This window comes from Salmo trutta, chromosome 13, assembly GCF_901001165.1.
Source record: "Salmo trutta chromosome 13, fSalTru1.1, whole genome shotgun sequence".
NCBI lineage: Eukaryota > Metazoa > Chordata > Actinopteri > Salmoniformes > Salmonidae > Salmo > Salmo trutta.
Genome location: NC_042969.1, coordinates 81,800,400 through 81,813,399, shown reverse-complemented (window position 1 = coordinate 81,813,399; position 13,000 = coordinate 81,800,400).

Genomic DNA, 13,000 nt, shown 5'->3' with positions numbered 1-13,000 from the left:
TTCTTGAAGGTAGCATTTCACATGCCTCATGGCACTGCCCTATGTGTTGACAGGAAGGATCTGATTGAAGGCCTCAGAGCATGTGATCGTGTTCAACTTTTGTTTAGGAGAGCAGACCCAGTGATGTCACTTGAAACAGCAGCAGGCATTGCTCAAAGTTTAAAAGCTTCAGTGGCCCAGTAAAAAACCTAATCGTTGAGAACTATAGAGTACTATAGGAATACTATAGAGTACTATAGAGTACCAGATATACTCTGGCCCAGTAAAAAACCTAATCATGGGGTACTGTAAAGTACCAGAAAAACTCTGGTAGATCATAAAGGGCCCGACAACAAAATGTACTTCTAAATTGTAGCCATTTTGTAAACATTCCTCTTTATCGTCTAGTTCGTGAATTTTCCCCTTGATATCACACCAGTTTTGTATTTTTACAGTAATAAAAACCTTTTTGCTATTAGGTTGACTGTTTCTTCTTTGATGGTAATTCAAGATTAATTTATGTTTATTAGGTAAATGATTCTGATTTGAATGATGTCCTCAATGTAACTATAATATAATATATTCTATGCTTGAGCATGTGGCTCTCAGTGTTGGGTCAATGCGACTGTAACAAAACCAGACAACTATAATAGCCTGACTGCAAGTCGCTCTGGATAAGAGCATCTGCTAAATCAGGTAGTGGAGGCTCATCAGAGGAGGAAGGGGAGGACCATCCTCCTCGGTGAATTTCAGAAAAAAAGAAATAGTGAAACATTAAAGAAGTTATCCCAAAAAACACTGTTTTGCAATGAAGGTCTACAGTAGGCTCAACAGCACTCTGTAGGGTAGCAGCATGGTGTAGCCGGAGGACAGCTAGCTTCCATCCTCCTCTGGGTACATTGACTTCAATACATAACCTAGGAGGCTTGTGGTTCTCACCCCCTTCCATAGACTTACACAGTAATTATGAGAACTTCCAGAGGACGTCCTCCAACCTATCAGAGCTCTTGCAGTATGAACTGACATGTTGTCTACCCAATCAAAAGATCAGAGAATGAATCTAGAACTGAAAGCATAAGCTACAGCTAGCTAGCACTGCAGTGCATAAAATGTGTTAGTTGACTCAAAGAGAGAGAAAGACAGTGGTTGAACAGTTTTGGACAAATCACTTTCTTCAAACATTAAGGAGAAGCACTTTCACTTTCACTTACTTAGCTAGCCGATGCAGCTAGTTAGTTTAGCCTACTCAAACACCCGCTCAAACAGAGAGGGATGTTATGGCTATCCAACACTGGAATTCTTCCAAGTCAAGATAAGCTTTTGGTTTTAATAATTTATTGACACCGAGGCCTACCGGCATAATTGCTAAACTGCTTGATGTACACAGTACTTCATGATTGTAGTGGGTATACTAACGTGTTACTTCTAGTAGCTATGTTCATTATGACCTTAGAGAATATGGTGACAATGATGTAGGCTGTTAGCGGTTGTGATATGAAGGTTTGGCATGGAAAGGTTTTTTTCCTGGTCACAGACAGTCCACAAGTGAAGGGAAAACGTGAGAGGAGGAGAGAGCGTAGTAGATGCAATAAGGAGTTATACAACGATCAAAGGGATCATGCTGTTTGTATGAGGCTGCTATGAATGTCAACCTTATTTGCGTGTGATCAGGGATGTATTCATTCCGCCGACTCTGTTAAAAAAAAATATTAATCGGAAGCAAACAGAACAAAACGGGGATAAACATACCGGAATGTGTCCAATAGAAACTCTCGTTTGCAACTGTTGGACTAATGATTACACACTAGATCAGCTAGATGCAGGCAAGAGTGTGCAGGGCGGTATTGAATGTGTCAATGTCTGTCACCTTGATTACTCAAATTTCTCTCAACCTGTGCAGCTACGTTGTAAACGTTCATTCATAGGCTAGTTTGTAGCAACCTCATGATGGATATATGGAAAATTTGGGTATCATGTAGTAGCCTAAACTTATCGATGTTACATTGAGCTGGGTGAATGGAATATGAATGACAGTCATCCAATATGCTGTAATAAAAATAATGCCAAAATCGACCCTCCCTCATCTTAAACAGCACCAACCGCCACTGACATCAGAGGTTCCCAACTTTCTTTCCCCATTTGAAAAAGGTTGTTTTTAAGCTCATTTCCTGCAATTCCACGAAATAACAAGACTCATGATATATTTTCTGTATTTAATGATAATAATAACATTTATAATAATAATAATGGATAAGGAAAAAATGTTTAACTCGTTTTCCCAAACTGTTATTCCATTACCAAATATATTTTACAATGATTTATATGAACACTAAATTTAATTATAAATACTCTCATTTACTTATTGGTGTATAAGATTACTTCCCGAGCAAAGTCCAAATTCTTTGACACCTCGACTTTAGAAGGTCGTAGCTCAGCTTCTGAATGTCATAGAGACAGGATATTTCCATGTGCATCAGAATTGAGTCCTTGGGCATTTTACTGCTGGTTTATAGCCAAAAGCATTGCAGATTTATGCATTGTTTTAGATCGGTATATATAATCGCGAATTTGTAAAACAAATAAATAAAATACCCCTCAAATCAAGGAAACATTGTAGCCCCAATAGGTTGGGAAACCCTGTGCTCAATGATCAAAATGTAAATGTAGCCTGAAAAATCATGTCTCTTCTCCATCCTGTCCTCTCCTCACCCGACGCCTTAAAATTCTGTCATTGAAAATGTAAATTTAGCCTGAAAAATCATGTCTCTTCTCCATCCTGTCCTCTCCTCACCCGACGCCTTTTAAATTCTGTCATTCTATCTCGCTTTCCCTCTCCTATCCCCCTTAACCATGGCTGGGAACCTATTGGTTAAGAGTGTTGGACCATTAAACGAAAGGTCACTGGTTCGCATCTCCGAGCTGAACAGGTGAAAAATCTGCCGATGCGCCCTTGAGCAAGGTACTTTACCCTAATTGCTCCTATAAGTCGTGATGGATAAGAGTGTCTGCTAGATGACTAACATGTAATGTAATGTCACGACTGTCACTATAAAGTTGATGTTATGAAGAGACTCTCAATGTGCATCACCTCTAAAATGAACCGTGAGAGGAAGAGTGAATTTGTTTTTCAGGTGATCTAATCTCTTTTTACCTCTATTGATCCTGTCTCTAAAACAGCATTAAGGGTTTCTTATCAAAGGTGAACAGAAGGAGTTTCTGAGACTTAAGCTTTGGTGCCAAGGGCCAAAACAGCTGGGATTATCAGGAGTAAAATCAATCCTGACGGAACACCTGGGATTAGACAACACATTAAAGCCTGTGATTTCTGATATCCTGTGATTTATAGCAGGTTTAGAGAGGCAACATGACAACATAGCAGGATAGTACTGGTGACAGCATCTGAAGGATTAGAGGCAACATAGCAGGATAATAGTGGTGACAGTATCTGAAAGTTTAGAGAGGCAACATGACAACATAGCAGGATATTAGTGGTGACAGCATCTGAAAGTTTAGAGAGGCAACATGGCAACATAGCAGGATAATAGTGGTGACAGCATCTGAAAGTTTAGAGAGGCAACATGACAACATAGCAGGATATTAGTGGTGACAGAATTTGAAGGTTTAGCGAGGCAACATAGCAGGATAATAGTGGTGACAGCATCTGAAAGTTTAGAGAGGCAATATGCCAACATAGCAGGATATTAGTGGTGACAGAATTTGAAGGTTTAGCGAGGCAACATAGCAGGATAATAGTGGTGACAGAATTTGAAGGTTTAGCGAGGCAACATAGCAGGATAATAGTGGTGACAGAATTTGAAGGTTTAGCGAGGCAACATAGCAGGATAATAGTGGTGACAGAATTTGAAGGTTTAGCGAGGCAACATAGCAGGATAATAGTGGTGACAGAATTTGAAGGTTTAGCGAGGCAACATAGCAGGATAATAGTGGTGACAGAATTTGAAGGTTTAGCGAGGCAACATAGCAGGATAATAGTGGTGACAGAATTTGAAGGTTTAGCGAGGCAACATAGCAGGATAATAGTGGTGACAGAATTTGAAGGTTTAGCGAGGCAACATAGCAGGATAATAGTGGTGACAGAATTTGAAGGTTTAGCGAGGCAACATAGCAGGATAATAGTGGTGACAGAATTTGAAGGTTTAGCGAGGCAACATAGCAGGATAATAGTGGTGACAGAATTTGAAGGTTTAGAGAGGCAACATAGCAGGATAATAGTGGTGACAGTATCTGAAAGTTTAGAGAGGCAACATGACAACATAGCAGGATATTAGTGGTGACAGTATCTGAAGGATTAGAGAAGCAACATGGCAACATAGCAGGATAATAGTGGTGACAGTATCTGAAGGATTAGAGAGGCAACATAGCAGGATAATAGTGGTGACAGTATCTGAAGGATTAGAGAGGCAACATGACAACATAGCAGGATATTAGTGGTGACAGTATCTGAAGGATTAGAGAAGCAACATGGCAACATAGCAGGATAATAGTGGTGACAGTATCTGAAGGATTAGAGAGGCAACATAGCAGGATAATAGTGGTGACAGTATCTGAAGGATTAGAGAAGCAACATAGCAGGATAATAGTGGTGACAGTATCTGAAGGATTAGAGAGGCAACATGACAACATAGCAGGATAATAGTGGTGACAGTATCTGAAGGATTAGAGAAGCAACATAGCAGGATATTAGTGGTGACAGTATCTGAAGGATTAGAGAAGCAACATAGCAGGATATTAGTGGTGACAGTATCTGAAGGATTAGAGAAGCAACATGGCAACATAGCAGGATATTAGTGGTGACAGTATCTGAAGGATTAGAGAGGCAACATAGCAGGATATTAGTGGTGACAGTATCTGAAGGATTAGAGAAGCAACATAGCAGGATAATAGTGGTGACAGTATCTGAAGGATTAGAGAGGCAACATAGCAGGATATTAGTGGTGACAGTATCTGAAGGATTAGAGAGGCAACATAGCAGGATATTAGTGGTGACAGTATCTGAAGGATTAGAGAAGCAACATGGCAACATAGCAGGATAATAGTGGTGACAGTATCTGAAGGATTAGAGAGGCAACATAGCAGGATATTAGTGGTGACAGTATCTGAAGGATTAGAGAGGCAACATAGCAGGATATTAGTGGTGACAGTATCTGAAGGATTAGAGAAGCAACATAGCAGGATATTAGTGGTGACAGTATCTGAAGGATTAGAGGCAACATGACAACATAGCAGGATAATAGTGGTGACAGCATCTGAAGGTTTAGCGAGGCAACATAGCAACATAGCGGAATAGTAGTGGTGACAGCATCTAAATAGGCTGCTGTGTATTGGGCTTTATCTGTTTGTGTATGGAGGAGAGTGAGTTTGAGGCTGATACTAGAGGCCGAACAAAAGAGCATCTCTAGAGAAAGAGAGGGTGAAAAAATGGGATGAGCGAGAGAGAAAAACAGAGAAATAGAGGGACAGAGCAGGAGAACAGATAGAGGAAGAGAGAGAGAGAGAAGAACAGAGTGAGGGAGAGAGAGAAGGATAACAGATAGAGGGAGAGAGAGAAGAGCAAATTGAGGGAGAGAGAGAGAGTATAAAACAGAAAGAGAGAGAGAGGAAGAATAGTGTGGAGAGAGAGAGAGAGAGAGAGCTATTTCCCTTCCAGGACCAGATGCAGTAGTGTTTAGGTAAGTATGTTAACAACAACAACAGATACTCAGAGACATCAGAGCCCCAGTGTTTAGTGAAGTATGCCAGCATCATTAGGCTAAAGTAGGTTAACAACAACAACAGATACTCAGAGACATGTTCACATACAAAAGAACAGAGAAGTCAGAACACCAACTTTCCCTTGAGAGATCTCTCATTCCTATTGTATGTAAAACAAAAAACCTGAACAACATGGTAATAAAGACATGAAACCCTTTCACATCTCTCTCTCTGCTCTCTCTATCTTTCTCTCACTCTCCCTCTCTCTTTCACATATCTCTCTCTCTCTGCTCTCTCTATCTTTCTCTCACTCCCTCTCTCTTTCACATCTCTCTCTGCTCTCTCTCTCTTTCTCTCGCTCTCCCTCTCTCTTTCACATCTCTCTCTCTCTCTGCTCTCTCTGTCTTTCTCTCGATTTCCCTCTCTCTTTCACATCTCTGCTCTCTCTCTTTCTCTCGCTCTCCCTCTCTCTTTCACATATCTCTCTCTCTCTATCTTTCTCTCACTCCCTCTCTCTTTCACATCTCTCTCTCTGCTCTCTCTGTCTTTCTTTCACTCTCCCTCTCTCTTTCACATCTCTCTCTCTGCTCTCTCTGTCTTTCTTTCACTCTCCCTCTCTCTTTCACATCTCTCTCTGCTCTCTGTCTTTCTCTCGCTCTTCCTCTCTCTTTCACTATCTCTCTTTCTGCTCTCTCTGTCTTTCTCTCGCTCTCCCTCTCTCTTTCACATCTCTCTCTGCTCTCTCTGTCTTTCTCTCGCTCTCCCTCTCTCTTTCACTATCTCTCTGTCGGTGCATTCTGAACTCTCTCCTATCTATCAGATCAGTTTGTTGTTTAGAAAGAGGTACGGCAAGACAGAAATCTAAAAATCAACTCAGCAGCAGAGTTAGAGATACAGGCTGAGTAAATACAGGAGAGCTGCCTGTCAGGAGTCTGACATTGTGTGTGTCTGTGGTGTGTGCGTGCGTGCGTGCATGTGTGCACCAAGCACTGACTAATCAGCATGTGTGTAAAATGCCACTTCATGAAAGGTTTTGGTTTCAGTTTTGCTAGGATGTTGTGGATGTGGATGAGGGATGGGAGGGATGAGGGATGGGCCTAAGCAAGCATCTGCTTCTCGTGCCAAAGGTTGCATGTTCGAATCCAGTGATAGAAAGTTGTTTTAAAATAAAACAATTTAAGCCATTCCCAAATCTTAACCATTTAGAATGAATGCCTAAACCCACTAAGGCCAATGTCCACACCCCTGCGGAAATCTAATTAGCATTAAAAAAAACTGCCAGTTTAAACTAGAGATATCTGTTTTGCATTGGATGCGTTTCAATCCACCACATCCGCCTATTTCGCACTTCCGCATCTGCGGTGAAAGGTGACAGTACTAGAGCGGTGTTTGTCAAACAATGAGACAACCAAAAAAATCGGTCTTCTCACAAAATCGTCTGTAGAGTGAACGATTTGGCGGGGGGTGAGGATGTAAACTTGGTTGTGTGGTTTGTTTGAGTTCAGGTAGTTTTGTCTTATAAGAATGAGAGGTCTGTAAATATAACTCTTCAACAGTTTCTGTGTGCTTGTTAGCATGCCTGTGCATGTATACCTGCATTCCCATAGACAAGACTAGGATTCTCTTGAGTTTAGCTGGTTGTCTTGCAGGGTCAACTATAAAATTGGCAGCTCTATGGTGAGAAACCTCTTGGTTCAAGGAGTAAAAACCTTGTGCTATCCTGGGGCTCAGGTACAGGACATTACTAGGCTGCTTCCTTCCATTTTACGCCAGAACACGAGGGCTGTCGCTGTCGTAATGCACGTTAGGATGGCTAACTCCGAAAGTCCGAAAGTGAATTTTATTTCAGGCCCAGTGCCGTCACAGTTATGGCAGCGAAAAATTCAGTAGGTTGCTGCCACTACACGACTGCCTATGAGTCTACTGTAGCTGTGTTGGAGTTACTTTAGTAAATAACTTTGACACCTTTTGGAAACAGATAATGTTCTACAGAGAGGATCCAAATCATCATGGAGCCTGGACCCTGTCCTCACATGTCAAGGCTGTGCTGAGACATTGACTTATCAACATCCCAAGTCCTGCTCAGGTAATCCCAACCATAAATTATCAGCATTATCATCATACTGCAGGACCGCAACAAGTGACCATCATTGACTTGTTTTAACCCACGTCCTTGCTCGAGGCATCGGCCCAATGGTACAGTTCAAGCTAATCTTGTATCTATACCAATTCAAGCTAGCTCTATGGTATTTTTAAATAAGGGGTTACCAACTGAGCATAATTCAAGGCATAGGCTTAATGGTCCAGTTCTAGGCGATCTTTTATCTTTTCCAATTCAAGCCAACCCCGTGGTATTTTATAGAAGGGCTGTCGGGAAGACTGAAGTGTGCCCGACTACCCAAGCATCAATGAGTAAACACACAACAGAGTTGAAGATACAGATGCTTTACTTTAGCTTTTGGTGTGTCTGGTGGGCTAGTCCCTTTCAGACAAGAGGGTGGTTAAAGATAGCAGCCAGCTGTAGTCTCTTGCAGCGGTGGGGTCTTCCTGGCAGAGTCCCTAACCTTCTTGAGGAGTGTGTGGAAGGAAAGTGACACACAGTATAAGTGGTAGAGTAGGCCTGCTGTGGCTGTCTTCCTAACTGATCCCCCTGAGTGAGGTCCAGCCTGCACTCTTGTGTCAGTCAGTTGATTAGGGAATGCCTTGCAGTTGTGCTGATTAGTAATCTGTCTATGGTGATGCACTGGGAGTCCTTCAGCCACACCTACAGTATGTCCATGCCTCTTACGGTGCCACAAGGGGGTTACCTGTTGAACATGGCATGTTTGTATTAGAAACTACACTACCGTTCAAAAGTTTGGGGTCTTTTAGAAATGTCCTTGTTTTTGAAGAAAAGCACGTTATGTTGTCCATACAGTGTAGACATTGTTAACTGGCTGTCACCAAATATTTGGGTGATTATTATTATATATTTTGGGGGGACATAGTTGCCTAAAACTAGCGTACGCTTCTATAACTCTCGTCCCCTTGGAACGACCCCAACCAAAACAATACTCATCTGCAAAACGTCAAAACGTGCAGTCCAAATAAATCCTGAGCCAGAGCAACACACTGGCTAAACACAAAACGTATTGCCTGCCCAACCTTGAAAGAATATCAGCAACCAAGTTTTCCCTACCATGGACATGTCTGATCTGAAGGGGAAACTCCTGCAATATCCGTAACGACCTTCCTCTAGTGATTTTCCTCAGTGGAATTTGCTCCAATGGGGCACAGTCCCCAACGTCAACATCATGCTCTAGTACATTTGTCTGAGTTGGCACATCTGAGAATAAACCCTGATATTCGAAAGCAGAGCAACACACTCTTTCCTCCGGAGACAAGTGTGCCAAAAAGACATGGTTTTCTAGAATCTCTGAGTTACTCAACCATACAGCCGGCAGAGGGTGTACAGGGATTTCCTCATACTCTTGAGTCAACGGTGACAGCAGTGGCCACAGGCAGAACATCACTACCAGTTTCCACCAACTTCTCCGCACAATCGTAACAGGTGAAGTATGGTTTCAGCATGTTGACATAAAACAGCCAGTTTTTTTTCCTTCAGTCCAGAGTGGTGATAATGTAATCCAGTTTACAATTTTTTTTCACTATACGGTAAGGGCATGAAAAGCGAGCTTGCAACGGTGACCCCAGAATGGGCAACAAAACCAGGACTTGGTCACCCACATTGAAAGTTCGGGCCTTCCGATTGTACCAAACTTTCATTTTCATCTGCACCCTGTCCAGATTCTACCTGGCAAACTCACAGGGGAGGTGCAATTTGTATCGAAAGCACTAATGTGCTACAACATATTTGTTTTTGTTTTTAAGGTGTCACCCTGCAACAACCTCTCAGCAAACTCAAAGGACCTCTGACATGATGTGCAAACACGAGTTCAGTGGGACTAAAACCGTGAGATTCCTGAACAACCTCCCAACCTGCAAACAGCACAAGAAGGACCCCTTCATTCCAGTACTTCCCAAACTCAAAGCAGTAAGATCTCAACATAGACTTCAAAGTCTGATTTAATCTCCCAAGAGCACCATGAGACTCTGGGTGGTAGGCACTAGAGGGGCAATAGGTTGCACCCAACTGTTGTAGTACTTGCTAGAAGACCTTTGACATAAAATTCCAACGTTGGTCTAACTGCACTAGGACCAACACAGTCCACCAGAACCCTGCTGAAATGTTAGTCAAAGCAGTAATAGGCTGCAGAGGTGCAACTGGTACAGCTTGGTTCGGTTTACCAGCCCGCTGGCAAACATAATAGGATTTACAGTAAGACACAACATCCTGTTTCAGACCAGGCCAGAAGAAGTTACTTAAGACACGGTCATATATCCCGTTGACCCCAAGATGGCCTGTCACATCGCCGACGTGATCCAACCTCAGCATCTCCTATCGAAGAGCAACTGGAACGACAACTTCAGACACACTGGTCCAATCGTCTAATCGTCCAATCATCCAATCGTCCAATCGTCCTGACCAGAAGTGGCGCGATAACGCCGCCTCCTCACCAGATCACCGTCTCTGTCAAAGGAACCCATATGAAGTTCATCAAACTCCTCCTCTGCATCCATCAGAACCCCCCCCCCTCTCCAAAACCCCACCTGTTTTGTTTTGGTTGTTGGTCAGTGACTCTTTGTTAGTTCCCCCTTCTTTTGAGTGACGTTTTTTGGTTTTCTTTCTGGGGAACGTAACAATTTGAGAATAGAAAGGTTCAGAACTTTTGTGAAACATCACATCACAGTAGAAAAATATACTGAATGGCAGCCAGAAATCAAACCTGGATGGTCTTCAGAGAGGGGAGCTGAAGGCTTGGACAAAAAAACAAACAAAAGATAACTAATGTAAAATATACTATCCGTGAAATGTATGTAGTATGTATGAGCTGGAAATGGAAGCCTGAGTATTGTTGTCCATTAGTTTACTCCAATTAGGGGAGGGGTGTGTAACGGCCATCTGAAGGAGTAGACCAAGGCGCAGCGTGGTTAGTGCTCATCTTGTATTTATTAAACTGAGAACACTATAAACAAAGAAACAAAAACGACAGCCCACAGTTCTGTCAGGTTAGACAACTAAACAGAAATATACCACCCACAAACACAATGAAAAAAAACCCCTACTTAAATATGGACTCTAATCAGAGGCAACGAGATTCAGCTGCCTCCAATTAGAGACCAACCCCAAACAATTCCAACATAGAAATAGATGAACATAGAACATAACCCAAAAACCCCAAAACACACAGACAAACACCCCCTGCCATGCCCTGACCAAACTACAATAACAAATAACCCCTTCTACTGGTCAGGACGTGACAGGGTGGTAGGGTTAGGGGGAAATAATGAAGAAGGAAAATATATTTAAAATATATATATATTTAAATTAATAAAAAATGTTATAAAAAATAAACTATATGTGTGTGTTTGGGTATACAGTATAGTGTATATGCCTGTGGGTGAGTCTACACATTTGTGTGTCTGTCTGTCTATTAGTGTTTGTTATAGGGGGTGTCTGCCACGTCTTCACAACCTATTACACAAAGAACATTTCATGGTATTGATCGGCTCTTCATCCTTAAGCAGAGGACAAAGAACACAGAGGAGAACAGATGAGGGGAAGGACTGAGAAAGAGAGAGGCAGAGTAGAACTGATGAGGGGACGGATGGAGAAATAGAGAGAAAGAGAGAGACCGAGTAGAACTGATGAGGGGACAGACGGAGAAAGAGAGAGACAGAGTAGAACTGATGAGGGGACGGATGGAGAAATAGAGAGAAAGACAGAGACCGAGTAGAACTGATGAGGGGACGGATGGACAAAGAGAGAGAAAGAGAAAGAGAGTAGAATTGATGAGGGGAAGGACGGAGAAAGAGAGAGAGAGAGTAGAATTGATGAGGGGAAGGACGGAGAAAGAGAGAGACAGAGTAGAACTAATGAGGGGACGGATGGACAAAAAGAGAGAAAGCGAGAGACAGAGTAGAACTGATGAGGGGACAGATGGACAAAGAGAGAGAAAGAGAGAGACAGAGTAGAACTGATGAGGGGACAGATGGAGAAATAGAGAGAAAGAGAGTAGAAACAATAGAAATACACATCCCCTCTGCCAAAAGAAAATAAAAAAAGCTGCTCCAGGATCTTTAATAGATCTTGTCAAGAGTGGATAAGTGTGTGTGTGTGTGCGTGTGAGGTAGCTAGTTCCCTTGAAGAGGGGGCACGTCGATGTGGCTAGCCATGCAAGTGATTGGAATTAAAGCTTGATTAGGTCCCCAGGATACCTTTATCTAAACCACACTCACTCTCACACACACTCACATTGTACGATGTTGTATGATGTACTGTTTTATGAAGGGACTTTATTTTGTTAGTCACTTTCACTCAGATATCAACATGTCATAAGTACTGACACAATGTGTAGCGGTGCAGGAAATTAGCTGTACAACAGCACACGTTTTTGTTTTTTATTTTTGTTTAGAAAATACTTTTTTCTGTCCAGTGTCTGTGTTCTTTTGCCCATCTTAATCTTTTATTTTTATTGGCCAGTCTGAGATATGACTTTTTCATTGCAACTCTGCCTAGAAGGCCAGCATACCGGAGTCGCCTCTTCACTGATTCCAGCTACGATAGTCATTTACAACATTAATATTGTATGCAACACATTATATTTAGTAATGCATTTAACTTGATTATGTTGTATAAAAAAAAGTTGTTTTCTGTTGATGGTGAGCAAACTTGTCCAAAAATATAGGATATATTTGTTGTCTTAAGGGGGAAGGTGTTACAGGTTTTGGTTTTTTAATTTTTGTTTTGAGGTTGGACTAGCACGTAAAGCACGCAGGGCGCACCGATTGGAGTCACCTCGTTAGTTAGTATGTGCTACACCTGTGCTGGATGCCATCACATTAGTAGGAAGGTTTTTCTCCTATGCTGGCCCATTTAAGAGTGGTAAAGGATTGTCCAACCTCAAAACATTTAGGGAAAAAACAAAACCTGTAACAGTAAATTAAAGAAACAACTAAGAGTATTGTTATATTATTGATCGATTGACTACGACTTTTCAAATCACCCAGCAGTTCTATTTGCAGGGTTAGCTCCAAGTGAATGTTGACATTTTTCAGACATTTCTGAAGCTGCGACTAAAAACAAGCTACATATAGTATGGGCAGTGCTAAAACTAGTGATCTAAGGATTCTGTCTCTTCGCAGCAAAATCTGCAGAACTGGGATGGTTGTATCCCCCATATATATATATATATAAATAATGCTGCAA